This window comes from Lepus europaeus, chromosome X, assembly GCF_033115175.1.
Source record: "Lepus europaeus isolate LE1 chromosome X, mLepTim1.pri, whole genome shotgun sequence".
NCBI lineage: Eukaryota > Metazoa > Chordata > Mammalia > Lagomorpha > Leporidae > Lepus > Lepus europaeus.
Genome location: NC_084850.1, coordinates 61670795 through 61677418, shown reverse-complemented (window position 1 = coordinate 61677418; position 6624 = coordinate 61670795). Strand labels below are relative to the sequence as shown.

The window sequence follows — 6624 nt, the reverse complement described above, 5'->3', positions numbered from 1 at the left end:
TACAGTACAAAGAGATAAGTCTCAAATTTGCAAGAGAAAAACACCACATCAATTATAAAAATAACTCCCATTGTTTTGACAGCAGATTTCACATCAAGAACCTTGCAGGCTAGAAGATAATAGACAGAAATAGTACAAGTTCTGAAAGAAAAAAAAGCCAACTCAGAATATTTTACCCAGGGAAGCGCTAAACATTTTCCAATACAAGCAAAAACTGAAGGAATTCATCTCCTGACAGCCTTTCAAATTATTCTTAAGGATTTACTATGTACAGAAACAATGAAAGGTAACCTTCATTATGAAAGAATGTGAAAGTTTGAAACCTACTAGTAAAAGAACAAAAAATATTCAAAACAAAGAAAATAATGACAGAATGAAGCCATTACTTACCAATCATAACTTTGAATGTAAGTGAACTAAATTCTCCAATTAAAAGAAAAACTAAGTGGATCAAAAAATAAAACCCAATAATTTACTGCATACAAGAAACACATTTCACCAGTAAAGATCTAAAGATCTACAGAGACTAAAAGAAATAAGATATCCCTGCAAATAGAAATCAAAAATGTGAGTGGGAATACACTATAAGATAAAAACTGTTAAAAGAAACAAACATGGCCGGCGCCGTGGCTCAGTAGGCTAATCCTCCACTTTGCGGCGCCGGCACACCGGGTTCTAGTCCCAGTCAGGGCACCGATCCTGTCCCGGTTGCCCCTCTTCCAGGCCAGCTCTCTGCCGTGGCCAGGGAGTGCAGTGGAGGATGGCCCAAGTGCTTGGGCCCTGCACCCCATGGGAGACCAGGAGAAGCACCTGGCTCCTGCCATCGGAACAGTGCGGTGCACCGGCCGCAGTGCGCCTACCGCGGCGGCCATTGGAGGGTGAACCAACGGCAAAAGGAAGACCTTTCTCTCTGTCTCCCTCTACTGTCCACTCTGCCTGTCAAAAAAATAAATAAATAAAAGAAACAAACATTGTCACTATATAATGATAAAAGCATCAATTTAACAAAAAGATATGATCATTGTAAATGTATATGCACCTAATGCAGTTATTTTAAGATTTATTTTATTTATTTGAAACACAGAGTTACAGAGAAAAAGGGAGACATAAATAGAGACAGAGAGATAGAGAGAGGGGAGAAAGAGAAAGAGAGAGAGAGAGAGAGAGAGAGACTGAGATCCTCCATCTGCTGGTTCACTCCCCAAATGTCCACAACGGCCAAGGATAGGCCAGGTAGAAGCCAGGAGCCAAGGAGCCTCCTCCTGATCCATATGAGTGCAGGGGCCCAAACATTTGGACCATCATGTGTTGCTTTTCCCAAGGGCATTAAGCAGAGAGCTGGATTGGACGTGAAGCACCCAGGTCTGGAGCCAGAGCCCATATAGGATGCTGGTGTCACGGGCAGCAGCTTTATACACTATGCCACAACACCAGTCCTGGTAGGACAGTTTTATAAATCAAATGTTGGCAGATCTACAGGAAGAAAGGAGCTTCAGTAAAACAATACTGTGGGATTTGAATGTCCCGCTTTCATCAATGCGCAGAACAAACAGCCAAAAAAGTCAACAGTTAATCTACACTACTGACCAAATGGACTTAATAGACATTTATAAAACATTCCACCCCACAGCTCCAGAATACACAGTCCTTTCATCAGCACATGGAATATTTTTTTCTTTCTTTTTTTTAACTAAACTTTTATTTAATGAATATAAATTTCCAAAGTACAGCTTATGGGTTACAATGGCTTCCCCCTCCCAAAACTTCCCTCCCACCTACAACCCTCCCCTTTCCCGCTCCCTCTCCCCTTCCAATCACATCATGATTTATTTGCAATTCTCTTTATATAAAAAAGATCAGTTTAGTGTATATTAGGTAACGATTTCAACAGTTTGCCCCCATATAGCAACACAAAGTGAAAAAAAAATACTGTTGGAGTACTAGTTATAGCATTAAATAAGAGTGTACAGCACATTAAAGACAGAGATCCTACATAATATTTTAAAAAAATTAATTAATTTTCTATGCCATTTCCAATTTAACACCAGGTTTTTTTTTTCATTTTCAATTATCTTTATATACAGAAGATCGATTCAGTATATAATTAGTAAAGATCTCATCAGTTTGTACCCACGCAGAAACACAAAGTGTAAATATACTGTTTCAGTACTAGTTATAGCATCACTGCACATTAGACAACACATTAAGGACAGATCCCACATGGGATGTAAGTACACAGTGACTTCTGTTGCTGACTTAACAATTTGACACTCCTGTTCATGGCGTCAGTAATCTCCCTAGGCTCTAGTCATGAGTTGCCAGGGCTATGGAAGCCTTTAGAGTTCGCTGACTTGGATCTTATTCCGATAGGGTCACAGTCAAAGTGGAAGTTCTCTCCTCCCTTCAGAGAAAGGTACCTCCTTCTTTGATGGCCCCGTTCTTTCCACTGGGATCTCACTCACAGAGATCTTTCATTTAGGTCTTCTTTTTTTTTTTCTTTTCCATGGTATCTTGGCTTTCCATGCCTACAATACTCTCATGGGCTCTTCAGCCAGATCCAAATGCCTTAAGGGCTGATTATGAGGCCAGAGTGTTGTTTAGGACATCTGCCATTCTATGAGTCTGCTGTGTATCCCACTTCCCATGTTGGATCTTTCTCTCCCTTTTTGATTCTATCAGTTAGTACTAGCAGACACTAGTTTTGTTTGTGTGATCCCTTTGACTCTTAGACCTATCAGAGCCATCAATTGTGAACTGAAATTGATCACTTGGACTAGTGAGATGGCATTGGTACATGCCACCTTGATGGGATTGTATTGGAATCGCCTGGCACATTTCTAACTCCATCATTTGGGGGAAGTCTGATTGTGCATGTCCCAAATTGTACATCTTTTCCCCCACTCTTTTTCCACTCTGAAATTTAACAGGGATCACTTTTCAGTTAAAATTTAAACACCTAAGAATAATTGTGTGTTAATTACAGAGTTCAACCACTAGTACTAGAACAACAACAACAACAACAACAACAAATACTAAAAAGGATAAAGTATTACATTGTACATCTAGAGTCAGGACAAAAGCTGATCAGGTCATTGTTTCTTATAGTGTCCATTTCACTTCAACAGGTTTCCCCTTTGGTGCTCAGTTGTCGCCGATCAGGGAAAACAAATGAAATTTGTCTCTTTGGGACTGGCTTAATTCACTCAGCATGATGTTTTCCAGATTCCTCCATCTTGTTGCAAATGATCGGGTTTCGTTGTTTCTTATTGCTGTATAGTATTCTATGGAGTACATGTCCCATAATTTCTTTATCCAGTCTACTGTTGATGGGCATTTGGGTTGGTTCCAGGTCTTAGCTAGTGTGAATTGAGCTGCAATAAACATTAATGTGCAGATGGCTTTTTTATTAGCCAAATTAATTTCCTTTGGGTAAATTCCAAGGAGTGGGATGGCTGGGTTGGATTGTAGGGTTATGTTCAGGTTTCTGAGGAATCTCCAGACTGACTTCCATAGTGGCTTAACCAGTTTGCATTCCCACCAACAGTGGGTTAGTGTCCCTTTTTCCCCACATCCTCTCCAGCATCTATTGTTGGTAGATTTCTGGATGTGAGCCATTCTCACCGGGGTGAGGTGAAACCTCATTGTGGTTTTGATTTGCATTTCCCTGATTGCTAGTGATCTTGAACATTTTTTCATGTGTCTGTTGGCCATTTGGATTTCCTCTTTTGAAAAATGTCTATTGAGGTCCTTGGCCCATCTCTTAAGTGGGTTGTTTGTTCTGTTGTTGTGGATTTTCTTGATTTCTTTGTAGATTCTGGTTATCAACCCTTTATCTGTAGTATAGTTTGCAAATATTTTTTCCCATTCCCATTCTGTCGGTTGCCTCTTCACTTTCCTGACTGTTTCTTTCGAAGTACAGAAACTTCTCAATTTGATGCAATCCCAAATGTTAATTTTGGTTTTGACTGCCTGTGCTCCTGGGGTCTTTTCCAAGAAGTCTTTGCCTGTACCTATATCTTGCAGGGTTTCTGCAATACTCTCTAATAATTTGATGGTTTCGGGTCGTAGATTCAAGTCTTTAATCCACGTTGAGTGAATTTTTGTGTAAGGTGAAAGGTATGGGTCTTGCTTCAAGCTTCTGCACATGGAAATCCAATTTTCCCAGCACCATTTATTGAATAGGCTGTCCTTATTCCAGGGATTAATTTTGGATCTTTGATCAAATATAAGTTGGCTTAGATGTTTGGATTGATTTCTGGTGTTTCTATTCTGTTCCATTGGTCTATCCTTCTGTTTCTGTACCAGTACCATGCTGTTTTGATAACAACTGCCCTGTAGTATGTCCTGAAATCTGGTATTGTGATGCCACCGGCTTGTTTCGGTTGTACAAGATTGCTTTGGCTATTCGAGGTCTTCTGTGTCTCCATATGAATTTCAGCATCATTTTTTCCAGATCTGAAAAGAATGTCTTCGGTATCTTGATTGGTATTGCATTGAATGTATAAATTGCTTTTGGGAGAATAGACATTTTGATGATATTGATTCTTCCAGTCCATGAGCATGGAAGATTTCTCCATTTTTTGGTATCCTCTTCTATTTCTTTCTGTAAGGTTTTGTAGTTTTCATCGTAGAGATCTTTAACGTCCTTGGTTAAGTTTATTCCAAGGTATTTGATTGTTTTTGTAGCTATTGTGAATGGGATTGATCTTAGAAGTTCTTCCTCAGCCGTGGCATTGCCTGTGTATACAAAGGCTGTTGATTTTTGTGGATTGATTTTATATCTTGCTACTTTGCCAAACTCTTCGATGAGTTCCAGTAGTCTCTTAGTAGAGTTCTTTGGGTCCCCTAAATAAAAATATGGAATGCTTCACGAATTTGCGTGTCATCCTTGCGCAGGGGCCATGCTAATCTTCTCTGTATCGTTCCAATTTTAGTATATGTGCTGCCGAAGCGAGCACAGCACATGGAATATTCTATAAGATAAACAATATAGTAGTCCACATAATGATTCTCAATAAATTCAAAAACAATAAAGTCATATCAGGTATATTTTCTGATCACAACGAAATACAGCCAGAAATTAACAACAAAAGAAACACTAGAAATTACATGGAGACTGAACAACATGCTCCTAAATGAACAAGGGTCATTAAAGAAGTCAAAGAGAAATTTACAAATTCCTTGAAACTAATGAAAACGGAAACACAATCTAGCAAAACATGGAATGCAGGACAAACAGTGATAAGAGGAAAGTTTATTGCAATAAGTGTCTACATAAAAAAGGAAAGGTAACCAGTAAATAACATAATAATGTATCTCAAGGAGCTAGAAAAATAATAACAAACCAAACCCCAAACTAATAGAAGGAAAGAAATAGAGAAAATAAGCAAAATAGAAGTTTTTTGTTTTTTTTTTTTTTTAGTTTTTTTTAACGTTTATTTAATGAATATAAATTTCCAGTGTACCGCTTATGGATTACAATGGCTTCCCACCCCCCATAACTTCCCTCCCACCCGCAACCCTCCCCTCTCCCGCTCCCTCTCCCCTTCCATTTGCATCAAGATTCATTTTCAATTCTCTTTATATACAGAAGATCAATTTAGTATAAAGATTTCAACAGTTTGCACCCACATAGAAACACAAAGTGAAACATACTGTTGGAGTACTAGTTATAGCATTAAATCACAATGTACAGCACATTAAGGACAGAGATCCCACATGAGGAGCAAGTGCACAGTGGCTCCTGTTGTTGACCCAACAAATTGACACTCTAGTTTATGGCGCCAGTAACCATCCTAGGCTGTCGTCATGAGTTGCCAAGGTTATGGAAGCCTTCTAAGTTTGCCGACTCTGATCATATTTAGACAAGGTCATAAAAGACAGAGTGAGGATAGTAACCAATGATCCTAAGAGTGGCATTTACCAGGTTTGAACAATTATACAGCATTAAGTGGGGAAGAGGACCATCAGTACACACAGGTTGGGAGTAGAGCCATTGGTGGTAGAGTAGAGGTTATGATTACAAAGGAATGAGGCCCAAGTGCACTAGACAGGGCCTAGAACAAAGGACTGAGTCATTATTAGAGGAGCTAAGAAAGGTGCTGTCTAAGCTACAATTAAGTTTTCTGATTGAGAGGCAAATAGAACCTGATAGAAGGGGCTTGATAATAATCTGGTGGGCTTTAGGCCTTGTAAGTTAAGAGGCCCAGACCTATCTATCTCTTCACATGGGGTATATCCTAAGGGAGGTGTGAACCTCCTAGGGGAAGGCACTCTGTTGATTTTCATTACTTGGCTGGCCTGGGAGGAGAGCTGGCCAGGTAAAGGCAGGTGGCATCTCTAACAAGACATTTACAGTTCTGCCTGCAATGTTGCTGACCCTACTTGACCACACCCTCAGCTGCAGTGGTCACTTTGGAAGCTGGGCTGAGTGAAGGGCTTTTCAGCTTAGAGCCAAGAAGATCTGTGGCTCTGACCTGGGCATCCTTCGACTCCAGGGCAGGTCCATTTCCAGTGATCCAACTCTTGGCAGAGCTGCCAGGGCTCTTCACAAGCTGACTTCTGCTGAAGCCCAGGCTTACCACATTGAAAGCCACTGCAGTGGACTGGCCTGTTGGGTCTCCT

At 40.1% G+C, this 6624-nt stretch overlaps 1 non-coding gene across 1 annotated transcript; it reads right to left on the bottom strand.

Moving 5' to 3' along the window:
- Positions 1-4851: 4851 nt before the first annotated feature.
- On the bottom strand, positions 4852-4958 carry LOC133753848 (U6 spliceosomal RNA). The gene has a single exon (XR_009865090.1). It is a non-coding gene; the product is annotated as a U6 spliceosomal RNA (small nuclear RNA).
- Positions 4959-6624: the final 1666 nt, after the last annotated feature.